Source organism: Plectropomus leopardus, chromosome 16, assembly GCF_026936395.1.
Source record: "Plectropomus leopardus strain MGB_pleo_1.0 chromosome 16, ASM2693639v1, whole genome shotgun sequence".
NCBI classification, from domain to species: Eukaryota; Metazoa; Chordata; class Actinopteri; order Perciformes; family Serranidae; genus Plectropomus; species Plectropomus leopardus.
In genome coordinates, this window is record NC_142191.1 from 3,668,679 (window position 1) to 3,690,157 (window position 21,479).

General features: G+C 39.7%; 1 protein-coding gene across 8 annotated transcripts in view; it reads left to right on the forward strand.

The window, feature by feature from the left end:
* Nucleotides 1-21,479, forward strand: part of klhl29 (kelch-like family member 29) — a 380,738-nt gene that overhangs the window by 81,806 nt on the left and 277,453 nt on the right. The window lies entirely within an intron of this gene.

Consider the following 21,479-nt stretch of genomic DNA (forward strand, 5'->3'; position numbering starts at 1 on the left):
AACAAACATCAGGATGGTGAACGCTACCTTCAGTGACAGAAACCTTCTTTGGGAAAAATTTATTTGATGTGTACTTTGAGTTTTTAGTTCGGCCTATGACCATTCACGAACATGGAGGGGCGGGTCTTAGGACCTATACTGCAGTCACACACCAGGGGGCGATACATTGAATAAGCTCATTTCGGGGGAGCTGTCATGTTGTCCATCTTGTGTTACATTTGTGCTAAATTTTGCCTTAAAATGTGTTTAGCATGTCTTGGTGGTGCTTTTCTTGGATGGCTCTGGTGACGGTGGCGGTGTGTTGCTGCGAGTCACTCAACAGAGTAAGAAAATCAGCTCACCAGTTGGTAGACTCGTCTTCTGCTAGCACAGATACTCAATAACAGAATTTGGACTGCTGTCCTTGTCCCAGGATACAAGCTGTTAGCCTTTAGTCATTTCACCTTCTCTGTCTCATTTTTCCGTCTATCTTGAGCTGTCCTATCATTAAAGGTAAAAATGCCTTTTAATTATGAGGTGAAACATTTAAACTCTTGGCGATTTTTCTAAGTGTTGACTGTATTTCGTTAGAAGTCACATCCTTCGTGTCCACCTCACCATCCTCTTCATTTGCCTTATCGAAAAAAGTGTGATGCTTGCCAAAGGAGGAGCTCGCTTATAAAAAAATGTCAAGGAGGTTTGCAAAATTCATGAGGTGGAAGTTTGCTATTATCAGCATGTCTGTGTTTGTCTCAGCCCCGGAGTTTCCCAAAACCGTCTACAGTATCAAGAATTTGTATTTCACGTGTCCTCTGTATGTGTCCCAGTGGTGACTGATGATATCTCACTAGACCAGCGACTGTCTGCACTCGCAGCTTCTGAGTTTCCTGCCGTGTTCTCTGTAATGCATACACACACAGGTATCAGCACGTACACACACCCCCTTGGTGTCTCGCTATCCTGTTTTCCCATCTCCTGTGACTCTGTCTAGCTGGTAGCGCTTGACTGACAGCTCTTGGTTTGTCTGGGTATCCGTGGTTACAGCCCAGAGGCCTGTGCCGGGGGACCCAGACCTGTCAGCACTCTCTGAATCCTGAAACCGGAGATGGATGGCCGGGAGCCACCTCTGCCCTGAGCTCCGCGCCCCGCTCGTCTCTCCTGCTCCTCTCCACTCTTTATCCCAGACCCTCCTCCTAAACGGGGCCATTGTTGGCAGCCGCAGAAAAATAGAGCCAAATGTTTCTCTGTAAGGTGCAAGAGGAGTAAGAGCGCTAACGTTTGCCATGAATCAATCAATCAGACTTTATTTGTGTAGCACTTTTCATATAGAACTGTTACACGACGTGCTTTATACAATAAAACCAAAATCCACCCCCCCAAAACACACACCAACACACAAGCGTGTAAATAAAAACAAAAATGTGATCATTTAAACTGTAAATAAGAGGTAAATTAAGAGATAAAAACAAAGTAAAATAATGAATAAATATGTTAAAAAACGATAAACAAAGTAGTAAAACTGTAAAACAAACTAAAACATATAAATAAATAGTCAATAAGTAAATAAAATTCAATTAAAAGCCAACAAATGAATTGTATGATTAATAAAAGTGCTATGTTAAGAGTACTCATGCTGACATTTTAATGAAAAGTACATCGCTCAAGTTATCATAAACAAGGCAAAAAAACAAAAAAATGGACCTTGTTCTCAATATCGGCTACATCACACGACAAACAGATAAATAAATAAGCAGACTCCAGAGTTATTAGTTATTATAGTCTGGTGGTGACAGTTGATACAGCAGAAGGCACAGCGCTTCTGCGAGGACAGCTGCTTCTGTTAATCTTGATTTTCGTGCTAACAACCAGGATTAGCGGTCCCAAAGGGGAGCAGCGGTTACAGCAGATCAGGTGTCCGTCCACCTACAGCGCCCCGCTGCTTCTGCTTTGACAGAGACATGTATGACAGCTCCGACGCCGGTATTGCCTGTCGCACTCGAAGCCCCGCAGAATAAGAGAAGGGTGATGAAGACAGCGGGAGAAGAAAGCACAAGTGTGTCGGGGGTGGAGGTGGAGGTGGGTTGTTTTGGACCGCCGGGGACTCCCGACGGTTCAGGGCGTCGGTGCTGCAGGAGAGTGTGTGCGTGTGTGTGATCTCTCAACCAGCTAATGAGAATATTTAACATTTGCTGAGTCCACAGTGTTGGAAGTCATTCATCACGGCGCTGATTCAGTTCTCCAGTTATGTGTTGAGTGTGCAAGATGTCTCGCCGCCACAGGGCCAGAGGGCGGGGCCAGGGAGGTGCGTTTAGTGCAGAGAAACGCGTCAGGGTAATGGAAGGGGCCTAATTGATCGTTTGGGATCTGCAGGCTGTTGGAATTTATGTTGAGCGAGCGTCTCTTTTGATCCTTTCACATTTAACCCCTTTAACACCGGGAGCGACGTCCGTTTTCCTGTGCTGCCTTCAGATGCTTTCATAACGATAACCACCTTTGAAATGTGAGAAAATTGGTTTGATTTCTTTTGAAAACATGAGAAAAAGGCAACGAGCAACTTGGCGAGAAATGTCCAACAAATTGCAAAAAAATACTAAAATGTGAGGAGAAAATGACCTGAAAATGATCCAGGGGGGGGATTATAAGATATTATTAAAAAACTGGGGAAATATGTCCAAAAATTTTAAATCTTATAGTTATGTATTTAGATTCTTTTAAGGTCATTTGCTAATTTTTTTGGCCACTCCTGGCTAAGTAGTTTTTACTACTTCTTTACTACTAGTTCTTTACTAGTTTTTAGTAAGAAATTGTCAATTTGTTCGCGTTTCAAATTGTTGAAGCCTTTATAACAAATAATGTATCAATTGTTTTTCCATTTTAACACCTAATATTATCTGTTTCCAGCGTCTCAAACTCGAAATCTATCTTTGTTTTATGATTTTGGACATGGAGTAGATTTAGGTTTTGGACTGCTGGAGAATCACTGAGGAAAAAAGATGATTGAAGATGTCTTTTTTCACCATTTTTGACATTTTGTTTACATATCAAACTGTTCTACTTACTATTGATGAAGCAAATCTTATTCTGATATGTCTCGATACATATGAAGTCACGCGCAGTATGTTAAAAACACCAGGATGTCCTGCTTCCAGTTGCATTTCGCAGTATGAAAGCCAGCGTGCTTTTCTGAGTATCCTCTGCACGGCTGACGATACGTCACAGCGACTGAGCCGCAGACACACGACAGCTCACTGACAGCTGACAGAAGCCGCAGTGACTATAATCAATCAATCATAAACAGTCGACACTGTATGCAGTCACAACTTAAAAGTTAAAACTACAAACATACATACAAGTAACAACCCCTCGAAGTAAACCCTTTGGGTTGAGCTCTGGTGAGCTTGGCATTTTTGGCATTTTGGTGTAAGATCTGCTGAGTTTCAAATCACATACTTTTCTTTTTTTGTCAAATTTTGCACATATTTCACAAATGTACGAGCAAGAGGGTCCAAATACAAGGCATAATGCTATGACGAAGTAGTATGCCATAATTGTATACATACTTATAGTATGTACTTGTACTTACTTTGTAAAGGCAGCTGCAGTCCGTACTGAAAGTAAGAGTCAGTTTACAGCCAGCAGCTCTGTGAGGATGCACATTGACATAACTGTGCTTTATTGATAACAGGTGATCAGGGTTGCTAAGATATATCAGTTTTAAGGAATAATGTGACATGAAAGTTGATGATTATCACATTGTGTACTTTTGCTTATCCAGGATATTGGAAAAAATGCACCTGGATGCAAAATCTCGAAAGACTTTTTACACATCCATTAAAAAAAAAAGTTTTTGCATTTATTCAACCAAACATAACCTTTTGTTTTCATCCCTTTAAGAGTCATTCTGACCGAATAACAATAATTCTGTAATACTGTGAAACCACAATAATTTCTAGGACAGTTATTGTACTATGGAAATCTCTGTTACAACCTATCAGGGATGGGCAGAGTTAGTCAACATGTAGATTTAAGGATCGTGACCCAACATAAATATTAGTTGTTCTAACTTACTAAAAAAAAAATATTCTTTTCAATTGCTATTACTTTATGAAAATGCTGTTGCAAATCAGTCTTGTTTCCTAAAGATTTATTTTTCTACGGCATATTGTTTTTAATAGATGTTACTTTTTAACATTTTTCTGAGTTATTTGTTATCCTGTTTTGTAGGGTAATGTGCAGTTTCATAATACACAGTCAAAGAACTGAACATTTTTGCTGCATTTAAAATGCAATTTGGTTTTTGAAAAATGTGATTTCAATTATTTAAAATGGCTTTTTACAATTTTTGCAATCTTTTTTGGATAATGTTAACTAAAGGGCAGGATTTATAGATTTTTCTTAATTTTAAACGAGTCAGCTAGTCTAAAAGTAAACTTCTGTTTGATTGTCAGGGAAGTCAGTCATTAGGAACATCCTTAATATCAGCATGCTAACTTAATGTGTTTTGTTGTTTGTTTTTTTAGGAGTTATAATGTTTTACCATATTCACAATCTTGGTTTAGCATATTAGCAAGTTAACATCGGCCAGTCAGCACTAACACAAAGTACAGCTGAGGCTGATGGGAACGTCATGAGTTTTGTAAGTATGTATTGTTGTGTTGTGTAAGTTATAGTTTTGACCTGATGATGCTGGGTGAAAAGTCAGGGAACTACCAAAATGATGACAAATCACTCCACTGTTTGTGATGGATATTTCTGTCTGGACTGAAGAGCTTGAAGGATGGAAAGTGCCGGAGAGCCTTGCCGCTAGCATGGCTGAAAACTGTCAATAGGGAAATGTAGCATGAACTCCTCTTCAAGGCCAGAAATATATCTGTTATTGCATCTTCAGTTTTTCAACAAGTACACTATGATTATATATCTGCCAGACGTGTTAATAAGCGCAAAGACACAAGTCGGCTTCCTGTGTTTTTTGCTATTTTTTACTGCGTGACAGAAAGAGCTGAACTGCTCCCACCCCCACACACCGTGGAGGGAAAATGCACCATTTCATGACTTGCTATAAAATGTGTGCTTTCCATTGTAAACTCTGCCGAAAAAAAAATCCCATAAAAGTGTGGGAGGAATCCAAACATCAAGGACAGATCTCTTAAGCCGTGCCACTTCACAAACGTGTCTCATTGGCTCCCACAGTTGAGCACTGCAAAGGGCTGCTCCATTGTGACTGACCAAACACACGCATGGCACTCTTATCGGCCGATAAGAGCTCAAAGGCCGCCTCCTCTTTCATGTGCTTTGCTTGGTGACCTTCACATAACCAGCTTACATACACTCACTCACACAGAAACATGGAGCGCACGGATACCCAACTGGCTTTGCTTAGGGGGCCACTTTTGCAAAAATGAAAGGAGGCCAGGGGCCAATCACAGCGGCCCCATACATGTTTGCAGGATTTTAGTACATCTCTGTAATTGTAGCACACATGTTTTTTTTTTAAGGATTTAAGCACATTTTTAGGATTTAACAACGTTTTTAGGACGTTTCTGGGATTTTAGGACATTTCTCACCTTTGAGGATGTTCCTAGGATTTGAGGTTGTTGCAAGATTTTAAGATGTTTGCAAAGTTTCAGGGCATTTCCAGCATTTTCAAACATTAGGGGCTTAGCCAGGACCTTTGTTGGGAGGTGTGGGGGATCCTCCACTAGCACTTTTTTGATAAACAAGCTCTATTCTGATGATTTTTTAATGTACTCTGGCACCTTACGTGTACTAGAAGTACAAAAACAATTCCCAGTGTAAGAAAATGGTTCGGGGGCCAACTGGCACCTAAGCAGGGTCCAGATTTGGCCTGCGGGCCATAAGTTGAGTTGCATTGATGTAGCAACATGAATGCTCACAAAAAGACTAGACAGTCCCAGAAAAAGCCCATCCTGTTTTCCCGTGACGTGTCAAACCGCTCGGTGACCGTGATATGACCTTACCCCACGCAGACGATGCAGCGAGGGTTAAATCAAGGTGAACGTGCACGTGTGTGTTTGTGTCCGTGCGCTGTGTGTGCTGCGTGTGAGGATGAACTGGTCCCATAACAGAAAAGCAGCCTTGCACTCTACCTGACCCCTGCGGTGATGAGCACTAAGGCTGCAGCAGCCCGCGCCCAGCCCAGCCGGGCACCGCTCCGCTCAGCACGGGGACCCATGACTATTTAATGACCGAGGAGGAGGAGGAGGTGCGTTTCCAGGCCTCTACCCTGGAAACGCACCTCCTCCTCCTCCTTTTCGCTCTTGTGTGTTGTCCTCAGCCACAGAGAATGAACCCATACTCCGGGCATTAACATGAATGAATGTTGACAGAGGCAACATGGGCCAGTCAGCAGTTTCCTGCTGGAGTATGATACCTTATTGTACTCTACGTCTGAGCAGAGGGGGAATGGTAGGTTGCAAAACACTCCTGTATTGCTCTGTGTAGATTTAGCCTATTTTTTTTATTTTCCAGCTGGTGTTGAATGGCGCTTTGAAACAAAACCAACTCTCAGTGACCCCCCTTCCTCGTCCATTTTTAATGGGATGTAACAGCAAAAGATCCATTTTTAAAAGGACTCGTGCATCACTAACAGCGTTTCTATTTATGAAGCGAGTGTTCAGCGGGGCAGGTTGTCTGTTGTGATGAGAGAGAGTTGAGCAGTAAAGAGAACATTTCACAATTTACGTCTGTAAGATAGCCAGTGTGGATTTTTTGATGTCAAGGAAATAAGTTTAGTAATATGTTTGGACGTTTGGATGAGTCCGGTCTGTACTTGTTGCATGGTCTTGCATGGCTTGCTTTGTCTTTCTTAATAATGTCTTTAGTTACAAAAATATATTTTTAGGTTTAAAGAAATATTTATATATTTCTGCAGCATTGTGGTCTGAAAGGGACAGTTCACCCCCACCCCCACCCTTCTTACCTGTAGTGCTGTTTATCAGTCTAGATTTTTTTTGTGTGAGCTGCAGAGTGTGGGTGATATATATATATATATATATATATATATATATATATATATATATATATATATATATAACGCTCTTTTATTTGTGGCCGCCTACTATGATTAAAAAGCTGCCACCGGGTGTTGATTTCATACTTTTGAAGCTTAACTGCTCTTCAGGAATGTTATTGGAACATAATGTACCTTTCAGTTATACCATTCGATTATTTGGAAGTCTAAACATTTTCTTTCACTCCCTCTGCAGCAGCTGGCTGATCAGCTCTGGACTGGATCAACAGATCAATTATCCACCCCGTGACTCTAACTCCACAAACTACTGCTGAGGAAAAAAAAAAACTGACAAGCTTCTACTGTGCTGCGTTCACGTACTCACCAAAGCGTCCAAACACACAATATGGCTCATCTCGAAATTCCCTTTTTCCACCAAAGTTAGCATGCATATCTGGTATTTTCAATTGTAGAAAAACTTGTTAAATATAGGCAATAGACTGTTTTACCACTGACTCTATACCAGAGCCGTTAAAACACCCTGTAGCAGACTAGTATGCCTCTCTTTTTTCTTTTCTGGTGTACCACATTTGACAACAAAGACGGGTCAGAATACAGGTTAGTAAACAGTGGAAAGCAGCAGGGAGGCCAGTGAAAACGTTTCGGTGGTTTCTTCTTTTTCATATCTCTAATTCAGTCTCACTTTCAAAGTCAGTGCCAGCTAATTTGAACAATATTTGAGTGCCACTGGGTCAGAGACAGACAGTATTTTGTGGCGGCCGTCATTGCATCGTGCTGGCTAAGAGGTTAAAATTAGCGTTTCCACTCAGGTGTCATATTTCTATCACTGCCAATCAAAGCTGATTGGAGGAGAGGCTATAAATACCCCTGACTACTGCAGAGTCATTTGTTTTGGGAGTGAATGCCGATTTGAACCTTTAACATTAACTATAAAAGCCAGATATTTACAGGTGTTTGTGTGTTTTTTCATGTTTTTCTACATGAAACCACTCACAACAAGGGCTGTGGATTATCTTGAGTACCTGGGTCATGATCTCTGGAAAGAGACATTGCTGTTCAGTTGTGTTTGTGTTTTTGTCTTTTATTTTTGATGGTGAGTGCTATCTAGTTCCATTATATTGGAGAAAAGGCAGACAACACTCAGCAAAACAATCCAGAGTGATAAATAGCACTACAAGTAAGAGTAAAAAAGTGTATTTTTGATTTTGGTCTGAATTGTACCTTTAAATAGCCACTTAGCAAAGCACTTGTACCTCACTCACTGACCAAAATAATTTCTGCAAATCATCTTTTCTATGTTAAGTTGCTTAAAATTGATAAACTGAACAAACTGCGTTGCTCTACGCCTAAATGTGGAGGGGTCATTTCCTGTTTTCATGATGTTTTTCTCCTCTCAAAGCCTATTTTTAGAAAGCTTCCCATAGTCGGTAAAATCCTCCACCAGTATTGACAGTGCATTTGCAGAGAGTAAACAGTAATCGTGGTTGACGCAGCTGAAAGCAGTGTTTCATGCTTCAGGCTGACTCAACGACTCTGTGACAGTTAACGCTCCATATTTTCATGTGGCCCCTTTTGTTGCTCTGTCTTGGAGCTGCGTTTTATGTGGGCAACTACACACTCTCAATTACCTCTGCCTGCAGCTACATTTTTTAGGTGACTGAAGAAACCAGGAAAGAAAGAGGGAAAGTGAATGGGTAAATAAAAATGGAGGAGAGAAGGATGGAGTTAGAGCATATGAGTAGGATGCAGCATTTTGAATCAGATATATTTTTTTAATCAAAGTCTTTCCCAGTTGTCATTTTACTTGTACAGACTGTTGCAGCCTAGTCTGTGAAGTTTCCTCATTTTCATCCCTGTAATTTAGAGCCAAACAACTTCTATATGTCTGCACTGCAAGTAGAGAGATTTTATAATTATGCACTTAAGCCATTTACTGGAGCAGATTAACTCACACTCACTTTAGCACAGATCTGAAGTGAGTGTTGTGTTTTGAAAAGTAGTGTCATGATATCAATATGCATGAATTAGGATCCACAGCCATTTATATAGAAACGTTGCATGCAATAGTCCACCTTCCACCTTCTTTTGCACAAAACTTATGTGATATTTTCTATATGTCGATAAAACACTATTGCGAATTGACTGCTTTCCACTGAGTGAAGTTATGTCACTCCTCCTCTGGCGATAACATTCAAGATGCATGGCAATGGATGTTCATGAAAAATGTACCTGTTTTTCACATACAACAATTAAACCGAATAATGTTATATATAGGGATTGCCTATGAAAGCCGGAGAAGACACTAATCAGTCTCAGACCCCTTAGTCGAGAAAATTACCTGAAAATAAGAAAAGTAAAAAAAAAGAAGTGCTAGAAAAGTGCTAAAAACTAAAATATAATATATATGGGGTTTTTTTTGTAACATACATTTAAATATATAATTATAATAAATATAAATATAGCTTTCTGGGACTTTTTTTGTGGCCTTTTTCCGAATAATACCCCACCCCCAAATTTGAGAAATTTGAGGGACATTTCTTGCCAAGTTGGACATTGCCTTTTCCTGATGGTAATCACACCAATTTTGTCAGTTTTCAAAGGGTTAATACAGATTAAACCGAATCAATAAATGACATCAGGATTGATATATTTACTTCAGCCGAAAGTTTCTGATGAGTCATACTGCAACTTGACATTCAGGAGTGTTGATCTGTTCAGATCAGGCTGCGAGGCTGCGTTGTGACTTCCCCGTGTCCCCTGTGTGCGCGTCCCTCGACGGAGCCAATCGGTGCAAAACTGACAAGTCATTGTCTTTTCCTAAGCCACAGTAATTCATCAGCACTTGAGGCGGCTTTGGCTGATTGCATTTTCGACAGAGCAATCTCCACTATGTCATAGAGAATTTGGCTTTTATGGCGGCGCGTAACTTTGATGCCAAATACAAGGGACAGTGGAGGCGAACATGGATAGTTCGCCACGCTGGGTCTGATTGCAAATTGAAAATCCCGTGTGTATCGGCGCCCATGCACAGCTTGTGTACTTCAGCGTGTGCGAGGGAGACCGAGAGTTGGTGTTTGTACCTCTTGAGATATGATGGAGTTTTTCCATCTGCTGCTCCCTCCAGTCGTATTTCTTTCATCTCTTGAGATATTCATAAACCGTAACAAAAATAATGGACACAGCAAACCACCTTTCATCTGACTGCCTTGTTTTTGTTGTTTTTTGTGTGGTATACAAAAAAAAACTCTTCTTCATTTGCCATTTCTGTGGCCATAATTGTTGCTGTCCAGTCGCAGTTTTAATTAACACAAGAACACCCCTTTGAGGCTAAACAGACGAGGAAGAAAAATGGCAGCGTTTTGTAGTATTTTAACATTTTTTGCTTACGCGTGTAAATCGTGCAGGGAAATAATGAGCGTGCAGAGCAACGCTAACATGTGCAGCTTTTTTAAATGTCAGTATGTTGCGGGGGTTCAGCCGAGGGTGGGGGCGGGAATGAGTGTTTCCCAGGAACGCTCTGGAGAGCCGGGTTATAACTGCAAAGCGCTGATAGGGTTGAGTATTCAGAGGTAACGTCAATCCCTGAGCCCATGATAATATTTCACTGTCATTTAGAGAAATGACCAGGAGAAGGCAGGGTTAGGAAAAAAACACAGCCTGCGGGTATCCAACCTGAGAGTGTAGCCTAACACCTGCTGTGCATTTCTCCGATCAGGCCCTGCACCACTTTGGGATTACAGTCTTTGATTTATAAAAGAAAATCTTTGAACACGAGGGTTTCCTGAACGTCAAAATGTCATTAAAACTAAACTAACACCCGGCTGCGAGATCTTAAACTCGTACGTCTCTCTCACTTATATTCAAATTTGGAATTATCAGTGTTTCACCCACGCCTTTGCTCTATGGTTGATTAAATCCAATGTGCTCCGCTAACTGCTCGTACTGCACTCATTTGGAAATGTAGAGGCTCTTGTACGGGAAGATTTCCAGACTGAAGGCCCTGTGGAACGCGAGTATATCAGCAGGTATTAGTCTTTGCCTATTGCAAATCTCTCCTCTTATTGCTTCCGTGCGACAAGTAATAATGTAGAACAGTGTGTGTGTTTTCATTCGGTCCAAGTGATTTTGGGATTTTTAAAGGGAGCCCTTCTAATTTCCACTCTGCTGCTCTGGTGTCAGAGCCAGAGTTTTGTTTTTTTTCTCTCTCTATCAAAGCCCATATTCATCTCTCTGAACAACAAGAGACACTGGAGTATGGAGGCAAATACGAGACATAAATATTTAGATTTTAACAGCCACAATATATTTACTATTGAAATTTAAAACACCACAGAATTCATGGCAATGAAATGTTTTATTTTAGATGCCGTGTTTTTTTTTTTGTTCACAAATTCAGATACAAACATTTAAGTTTTATGATTTAAATTCAGGTGGCTTAAACTGAATTGGTCTAATTCAGAACTTAAAATCAGAGTTTCATAATTCACAGTAATAATGAAAAAAAAATCAATTCATGTTACTCGAAGTCAACTGGTCAAATTCATGTATAAAAATTCAAGTTTCGTAATTTAAATAAAAGAAAAATAGATTCAGGTTGCTCCGATTTCATTAGTCAGTTTTGGGTTGAAAAATTGAATTTTAATCATTTTTAATAAATATATAGCTGGGTTGCCCAAATTCAGATCTAAAAATTCAAGTTTCATAATTTAAATTTAAAAAATTGATTCAGTTTGCTCCAATTTGAAAGGTCAAATTCAGATCCAAAAATACATGTTTCATACTTTAAACGAAAAAAAAAAAAGTCACTTTGCTGAAAATTAATCAATGAAAGTCAAATCTAGAAAATTTAAGTTGAAAATGAATAAATAAATAAATAAATAAATAAATAGGGATCTTCCTAATTTAATCTGTCAAAACATTTGATTGCCTGTCCTGTCCTGGGTAGCACGGACGTTTTTTAGATCTGAATTTGAATATGAGCAACACAAATATTTTTTTTTTTTGTTTCTAAATTCTGCAACTTGAAATTTTGGATCCAAAACACATCGAAAGAAATTTATTTTAAAAAATGTATATTCAATTTTAAATTGCAGAAAGAAAGAGCGAAGATAGAAATGAGATATTTTAATGTAAATGAGGTGAATTCAGAACAAAAAAATCAGATACAAGGTTTTCAAAGTAAGGGTTCTGTATATTGAAATGCCATGAATTCACTGGTGTTTAAATGTCAATGTAAATTAAGTATTCAGTGGCTGTTTAAAATTCAATTACTTTAGTCTCTTATTTGCCTCTATACTGGAGCTCTAAATTAGCCTCAACAGAGCTGTGCTGGAGAGTTCACTAATCAATACTCTTAAATTCATATTTACTGTAGCTCTGTGCTCAGTTTTGATTTTTTTATGGAGTCTGGACAAACTGTGCTAAATTCAGTATTTTCATTTACAGTAATAGATGGTAAAACAGTGCCACTAAAAGGCTCCTCCACCATATCAGATGAGTAACAGTCATGGAGTCCAGACGCTGCCAGCACTGCTGATTGAATTTCCTCATTATTGTATTATTGCCCTGAAGATGGCTCTTGGCTATGTGATGTGCTGTGTGAAAATGCACTTTATTATACCGGCTAACCCCCCTCCACCTCCACCTCGCGTCCCCACGGCTCCACCCCTCGCCGTGTTTCAACCTGTATCAGCAGTTTGGACATAATTGGTTGAATAAACTAATGGTTTTAGTAGCTGATGGTGCTGACGCAGGTTGCTTTTGTCTTTGGTAATATCACAGCGAGGCCAGGCAGCAAACAGATAAATCAAACGTGGGATTGATCTATCCGTTGATCAACTCCACACAGATCTGTTATCTTTTAACAACCCACTTTAAATCAATCTCCATAGCCGTCGCAGTATTATTCCGCTCTCTTGTACCGCAGGTACGCGGGGGGATTGGCAGAGCAACATGATAAGTGATGCCAAGGTATCCATTACAATTTAGCGACAAGGCAGCACAGCCATTATGAGGATGTTCATTATTTTGACTGACACTTCCAATTCACACCGAGCTGACTCAGACAGAGGAAACTATTTCAGATGTTGACGTGTCCTCCCTGCAGTCGAATGGTTTGGCCTTTTAACCCCGATGCACGAATGATTGGTGTGATCTGTATATATATATATATATATACACACTATGTTGCTGTAAAATGCATCCTAATTTTTTTTAGGTTTTATGATAGTAATAATAACTTAATTTATATACCACCTTTAAAAACAGATTTTACAAGAGGAGAGGAGTTTCTTGCGGAGGTCACATAACAATAAGAACGAAACACTAATACTGAACTAAGGCCAGACAAGACATAAACGATTACGAAACAAAACTTACAACCGCAACCCATCCCAATAAAAGCAAATGCTGTTCCAATAACATATTAGCAGTAAACACAGTAATAATAGTACTAATAAAAGAATAAAACATGGCCACAGCAGAATAAAAGAATAAATTAAAAGATAAGATAAAAAACAAACTGAGGTAGATGAATAAAATAGACAAATTAAAACAGAATTAAAATAGATTTATATTATTATAAAGCTTCTCACGATTGTTCCTTAAGTGTTTAAACTTAAAAACAACATTTTTTTTATGTTTTAATTGAATGTATGTGTTATTTAAAGAGGAAAGATGTACTTTAATCAACATTCAAACAAATGTAAATGCACAAGAGTTAGCTGAAAGGCTGCTTTTCATCGGCAGTCTCTTTACCTGATGATATTTGTCCTTATCCACTTTATCTGTGAAACACTTGTCTAAACAAAGTTAAAAAGTGCTTCGCAAAGTGCATAAGAATAAAACAAAGAAATATACAGCTACAATAAATAAAACTTAAGTGCTAAGATAATGGTGTTCACTGGGACAATAGAAACCCAGAAAATGTTAACGAAAGTAATATTCTAAATCTTTTTTCCTCACCAAACAAAGAAATACAACTGTACACCTTTTGAATTCATTTTTTGTCACAGAGGACTGAAGAGGCTTTGTTAACTCATAAAACACACTTTATGGGTCACCTGGTGGCTCAGTGGATAGTGCGGGTGCCCCATGTATGGAGGCTGTGTCCTGACTCGGCGGCCGTGGGTTTGATTCCGGCCTCGGCCCTTTGCTGCATGTCACCCCCTCTCCCTCCCCCTTTCATGCTTAACCTGTCCTGTGAAATAAAGGCACAAAAAGCCCAAAAAATAATCTTAAAAAAAACACAAAAAAAAACTTTCTTCAAACTCAACAGAAACTACAGAAAATACAACTCATCCAAAACATCTTGGTAACTCGTGCTAGTAATCTAGTTAGTGAGTGCACTCTTCCAACAATCCCCACCTTTGGGCTGGTCAAATAAATTCTTAATTCACCAAGTTAGATGTAAAAAAAAAAAAAAAACTGTTATTCCCTAAGGTCTCTCTTTGCTGGCCATCGGCTATTTACAGTCCTGTAACTTCTCCCTCCACCACTAGGTGTCTTTCAGCTCGGCTGCTTGTTTCACCAGTAGGGACCAGTAGAGACTGAGCTCTGGTGGTGCGTGCTGTGCACTACATACAATAAGTTAAATAGAAAGAGGAGCGCCTATATTCATGATGGTATTGAAAAGAATACCTTTCTAAATACTCTGGTATACCATAATACCGTGATTCTGCCCAAGCCTGCTGTCAGTGAAATGCGTATATTAGAGGCTATGGACAGAAGGCATCACCGCTGTAACACGTCATAGCAATTTTTATTTGAAAAACACAAAAACAAACACAGATGTATACCCACTCTTTAGGCAATCTAAGAAATGATTTTTGGTTGTATTGAATCGAACATTTTTAGAGCAGCTTTGTTTTCGATGTGTACGTTCTCACCACAAAAACCTCACAGAGAGCCAGCAAAACAAAAACTCCCAGTCAAAACAGCGTTCACTGTCCTTCATGCATGCTTTATAGGCTAGAAAATCTAATGCACTGAGCTCCTGTATCAGAATCCAACACATCTGCATTGTAGAGAAGCCGCGGTAACAAAACCTCTCATGAGCTTCTGTTGGAGAGCTTTGCCAAGTGTGATCTTTGCCCAAAAAAAACTTGAGAGTTAAGAATGGCAGGGGGAGAACAGAGGTGGATGCAAATGAGGAAGGGGTCGAGCCATTTAATACATGGTAATTAGACTCCACAGTGGCACCGAGCATGACCTTTTCAGCTGCGGCCACCAGTCATATCTGGACAGAAAGGAGCCATTTGTGTGAATAAGGAAGGTATTAAGTGAAGAGACAGTGAGTTGATGCCATAACCCAGGCAGGAAATTATTCATCTTGTCAAGCATACACTCTTTTAACGTCCTTATTTATTTATTTTGTCATACGCAGCTTTAGTAATTGCATTTTGCTCTTGGGGAAAATGTTGCCAATTCAGTCTCTCCCTTGTTTTTGATGGGAGTTTGTTTTGTGCATATATTAATAAATTTAACACGTATTCCTGATTGTACAGGCCCTCTCTCATCCAAATGCATTACTCATTTTTGGAGATAAAACCAATTTCAAAGCTGCTGATGCTGATGGATTTGTCTAACAGATAACTTTGTGTGTTTGATTATTTCCTCCCCCTGTTCAAAGTGCTGCGTCTACTATTATTATTGATATTATTATCATTATTCGTATTATTTGTGTGTGACTGAGTTTTCCTGGTGTTGTAAAGTGAAATGGAACTAATGAATCTTTGAAAAAACCTGTAGTCTCTCACTTGCACACGTGACCACTGAAGAGTTTCTTTCATCTGATTTTTATGAGCATCAACCATCATATGTGACCGTTATCACTCAGTTTTACATAAAGCTTTATAACAAAAAAGCAAAATGGATGGAATTAACCATTCACTTTAACCCACTCCGTGAGTCTGTCCTTAGGAGACCGTTACTCAAGTTACACAGTTTTCAAAAGCTTGCATGCTGTTTATATCTATGGATGTGCACGATAAGTCGAGCAGTCAATTAAATATTTCTACCATCGCAAGTCGGTACCACACTAGACTGTTAAACTAATTATTGAAATTAATATTATTTTTTTATTCAATTGCGCTAACCCAGTGAAAATGCAGTTGTGATAATCTGTTTTTTAAAGATTTATTCTCCTCTAGAATATTGTTTTCAAAACTTTTATTTCGTCAGGAGCTGCTGTAATGTTTTATAAGAAAATGCGCATTGTTCATTATTTTGCTAGAGTTTTATATCGAACCCCCCCAGAAGATTCTACTGAGAACCTTTTTTATTCCAGGGGTTTAATCTAGAACATATTCAGATAGTTCTATCAAGAACATTTTAGTATTCTAAGGATTTAATCTAGAACCTACCTCGATGGTTCTATCAAGAGCCCATTCCTGTTCGAAGGGTTCAATCCAGAACCCACCCAAAGGAATCTACTGAGAACCTTTTTGTATTCCGGGGGTTTAAGATCGAACCCAACCAGAAGGTTCTAAAAACGATTTTATTATCCAACGGTTTCATTCAGACCCCACCCATATGGTTCGATCAAGAACCTGTTTTATTCCAAGGGTTAAATCCAAAGTCCACCCGGGGTTTTTTCGGAGAACTTTTTGTATTCCAAGGGCTTAATATAGAACCTACACAGAAGGTTTTACTGAGAACATTTTTATATTTCAAAGGTTTAATCTAGAACCTACCCAGAGGACTCAAAAAATAGCAATTTACAATATTACCCACAGATCTCTCTCCCACTAACCAATGGTTTTAGTTCTAACTTTAGGAGCAAAAGGTTCTGGGTAGAACCTCAGCCATTCAGGATGAAACCTGTTGGAACCTTTATTTCTAAGAGTGCAGTGCTCGTGTAAACTTCTGTTTAATTGTCGGGGAAATTAGTTGTCTCTCTGGTGTCGGGTTATAATATAACAAATAAGTTCTTTAAAGGTTCTACTTTCTAACTGTGGAGCAGATTCTTTAGCACTTTTTGCAAACTGCACTGCTGCACGTAGCCGACATCAGAGTCCCGCTTTCACCTGAAGCCAGCTCTGCTTTTTCAAGGCCCCAGCTGGGTTCAAAGTCAGTGTCGATCGAGAGCCATTTCGATTCCAGTCACCGGACATCAGGGAATAATTTGTCTCTAAAACACTTGCATAGCATTGTGAAATGAAAAAGCACGCAGCCGTGACTTTGTACTTTAGCACATGTACCGAGCAAAGATGAAATGAAATGAAAATGTCCTCCCAGAGCGGATTTCTTTCCCAGTGCTGAGCATACAGTCCTACCTTGAACTCCAGGGCCCTTGAATGGAATAATTGCTGAGGCATACATTCATTTTTTTTCGGGGGGTGAGGGGTGGGGTCCAATCGATAAAAAGGAGAGGAAGAATGAGGGAGAAAATTAGGCGTAAAGAGGACAAAAGAGAGGGAGGCTGGAGAATAAGAAAAGAGAAATCTAGATGGAGTTGGGTAATAGTGAGTGGGCTGATTTTATAGCGGGATGAAGGATGAGCAAACACAAAAAAACCTACAGACGAGCACACAAAGTCACGGCAACACACACACACAACACACCAACACACTCCAGCTCAGGGGTCCAGCTGTGGCCATTTATAATGGTTTGTTGAGCACTAATGCTCACTGTGAATCAGACCAGATCAAACCCACTCTAGTCCCTCAGATACAGCCGCTGCTGTCTACTATACCTACAGTGTGTGTGTGTGTGTGTGTGTGTGTGTGTGTGTGCGCACGCGCGCGCGTGCGCGTGCGTGTGTGCGGGCGTGTGTGCGCGCTCTGCAGCAGAATGTGTGCTCGCATGTGCATATATTCTTTCAAACTAGGGATGAAAACAATAATTGACGATTGATTAATCGGTCATTAAGAATTTGATGGAACATGTGAAATTTAATCGATTAATCAATAGGCTATGAAATACTGTCAAAATATATGCAACACGTTGCTGTGAGCTTTGACTTTTTTGTTTTTTAAATAACGACGCTATTTCACTGGAAAGTGTTGCTCATGCAGACGGTGTGGATGCTCTAACTTGTTAACACGAGTTCCAAAAAAATCCCCCCTAAAAATGGTGTGAATGTGGCTTAATAGGATAAAAAAAGAAGCAATGATGTTTTATATTCAATAGTTCAGAGGTTAAGAAAATGTACTCATATGTCACTTCCTGCATGAGGACCAGTGTGTGTGCTTGTGCACATGTATGAGTGGCCTCGGGGTGTGTCTTTGAGTAACTGTGGCTATACGTGTGTGTAAAGTACCGTGTCCTTGCCTGTGCACTCGAACGTGTGCGCTTTTATGCGGACACGTGTGTCTGACTAAATGTGCTTTTCTGTGGTCTCTGTGTGTGTCCTCGTGTGTGTAGTGTGGTGTAGTGTGAGGTCAGTCAGAGTGCAGTGAGAAAAGTGTGTCATCAGGGAGGAGGTGCTCTGGTCCCTCCTGACTGGTCTTTTCAGCCAAGTGAAACACCAGCACTGCTGACAAATAACTGAAGCAGAAGCCGTCTCTCTGCTCCTCTCTCACTCTCTCATTGACAAACTTTTCCCTACACTCACAGTCACTTTGTCACAAGCAGTCACACTACATCGCAGTGTTTCACACATACTCACAAGCAGCAAAAGTATACACACACACTCAAAATCGCAGCCACAATTGTGCAGCGTTTTGCAGCACACACACACACACATGAACAGTGGAGCGCAGAATTGCATTTTCACAACGAGTCACACGTTCTCACGCTGTCTCTCACCCTCCCTCACACAGTCAGACAGCAAAAGCACACATGTAGATGAGGAAAAATCCACCAGTATTCATGTTCATACACTTCAGGGCAAACGAGGCGCACATGTCGAGAGGAGAGGCGAACTGATGCAAACACATGATCGAAGCAAACAGAGGTTAATCCCAACTACAAACACACCGTTGCATGTCAGGAAACAGCATTTGTCAATAGTAGAGAACATCTGTGTAATGTTTGTTTTCAGAGCAGCCGTGTTTACTGGTCAGAACAGCCTGCAAAATTATTAAGAGGAGTAGTGTCAAAAATCATCACTTTATGCCAAACACACACAAGCGCATTAGTGCTGAAATGGTTGATCGATAGAAAATTAATCAGCAGAGATTTATAATCTTTCTTGCAATTTGAAGCCATCATCTAAGGCTCAGAGAAACTCTTTTGTGATTTGGGGAAATGAATATACAGCGACATTTTTATACATTTCCTTAACCCTTAGGGACTGTTTGGCACATTTTATGCTTTTTCATGCTTTATTTTTGGTAATTTTGGCTGTGTTCATGCATATGGCACACATTTTCTTTCAAGCTCAGCTCCCAGAATAAGTCTAAAATACACTGGGTGAACAAAGTTGCTACATTCATACTGTTAAGTGCGAAAAAATGTGCCATTTAAACCCAAACAGCAGCTTTTGATCCCACAGCCATCAAAGCATAAAAACATGGATTATTTCTGGGACATTCTGGTCTTTTGCCTTGAAACTTGTAATTTGGTTGCTGCCTTTATTGGCCAGGGTGGTCTTGAAAAGGAGATTTTCAGTCTCAAAAGGTTTTTTTTTAAGGTTAAACAAAATATAAATTCAAGGCAGAGTAGGGCGGGTCATTTCTTTTTTATCCTAGGAAATAAATTTGCATCCAGTTCTGTAACAATTGTAACTGTTTATCCAATATGTTGCATGTTTGAGATGATGCCTGACAACTTAAACGCCAAATACATGTTGATGTCATTTTTGGCTTTTGCACATACATATTGTTTTATTTATTTACTTTTTAGTTTGGCTTTTAATTGAACTTTATTTATCTGTTGACTCCTTATTTCTATATTGCAGTCTGTTTAACAGTTTTACTACACTACATAATTTTATTATTTATTATTTTACTGTGTGCTGTTATCCTTTCACTTACCTTTTATTTACAGGTCAACTTTTTTTTATTATTTATTTATTTATTTTTACGGCTATTAAAATTTTATTTATTGGTCTTTTTAATAATTCATTTACTTAATTATTTATTTTTATATTACTATTTATAGGTTTTATCCTGCCTCTGGTGTTTCCTCAGTTCCTCCTCAGCAGCGTCATTGAGACATTTTCAAAACAACAAAGATTGCTGCTGCAGCTAGTGTGGGAGTTTCTGTCTGTATTCACAGTCTGATGACAAAAACAGCAACGCTTATCACAGACATATTGATGCTACAGCATCAGCTCATCTCTGTGGTCTCATTTCTGTGGTTGTCGGTCTGTCCACTTGTGTCCAGAACTACGAGGTTCTCGACTAACTCTCATATGCGATCTGATCTGGCAACGTCAGACTGCAGCCGTGATTAGAAGAAACAGAGACGTTAAAATGAAGGCCGATACTCACACGGTATGTGAGTGTTGACTGTTGTGCGACCTTACATGACCCACCTTTTTGTTATGCCTTTAAAGTTACTCCTCTCTCATGAAAGCTGATACTCTTCCTCTACCCCCTCCTGTACAGAGACGCACAAGAGGATGCACACCAGCACACACAGCCCAAACAGGAGCCGCAGACACAATTTACACAATGCTCACATACTGTAGCTGCACGACTCGCTGTAGTTTTTGTTTGGTTGTGGTGAATGAGGCAGGCAGTGCAGCGTAGTGGTACAAATACAGTAAACACATTTCCAACCAGGCAGGGAAGTTGTTTGAGTCGGGGAGAAGCCGTCCCCAGCTGAGCCGTCTGACTGAGAGTTTTGGGCCATGGTTCTGACAGGAACAGACCCTGGGAGAGGAAAACATGGTGGAGATGTGCATTTTAAGGAGGAATGTTGCAGTATTTATTTGTGTCTGCGTGCAGGCGAACGCAGGGAGAAAAGAGAGAATATGACATTTTATTATCTGTGTGTGTGTGTGTTTTTGGCAGCGTACTGCAGTGATACTCCACTTATGGCCCACAGGCCAAATCCAGCCTCCAATAGGGTGCTGAGTGACCCCCTCAAACATTTTGTAATTCACAGTAAAAATAAAGTGATTCACATTGGGAATTGTTTTTGTACTATTAGTATACATAAGGTGCCACAGTGCATAAAACAGCATCAAAATAGAGCTTGTCGATCAAAAGAAGATTCCCCAAAACCCCAAACAGAGGTCCTAGTTAAGTCTCTAATGTCCTAAAATCCTTGAAAAGTCCTAAAATTCCCTGCACCTAATGTGCTAAAACACTAGAAATCCTAGAGCAGTTGTCCTAAAATCTGAGAAATGTCTTTAGATGCTAAAAAATGTCCTCAGATGCTTGAAATGTTCCCAAATCCTAGAAATGTTCTAAAATCCTAGAAATGTCGTAAATTGCTAGAAACATTTTAAATTCCCTCCCAAAATCTGAGAAATTTCCTTAGTCGCTAAAAATGTCCCAAATTCTAGAAATGTCCTAAGATGCTTGAAATGTCCCCAAATTCTAGAAATGTCCTAAGATGCTTGAAATGTCCTCAAATCCTAGAAATGTTCTAAAATCCAAGAAATGCCCTAAAATCT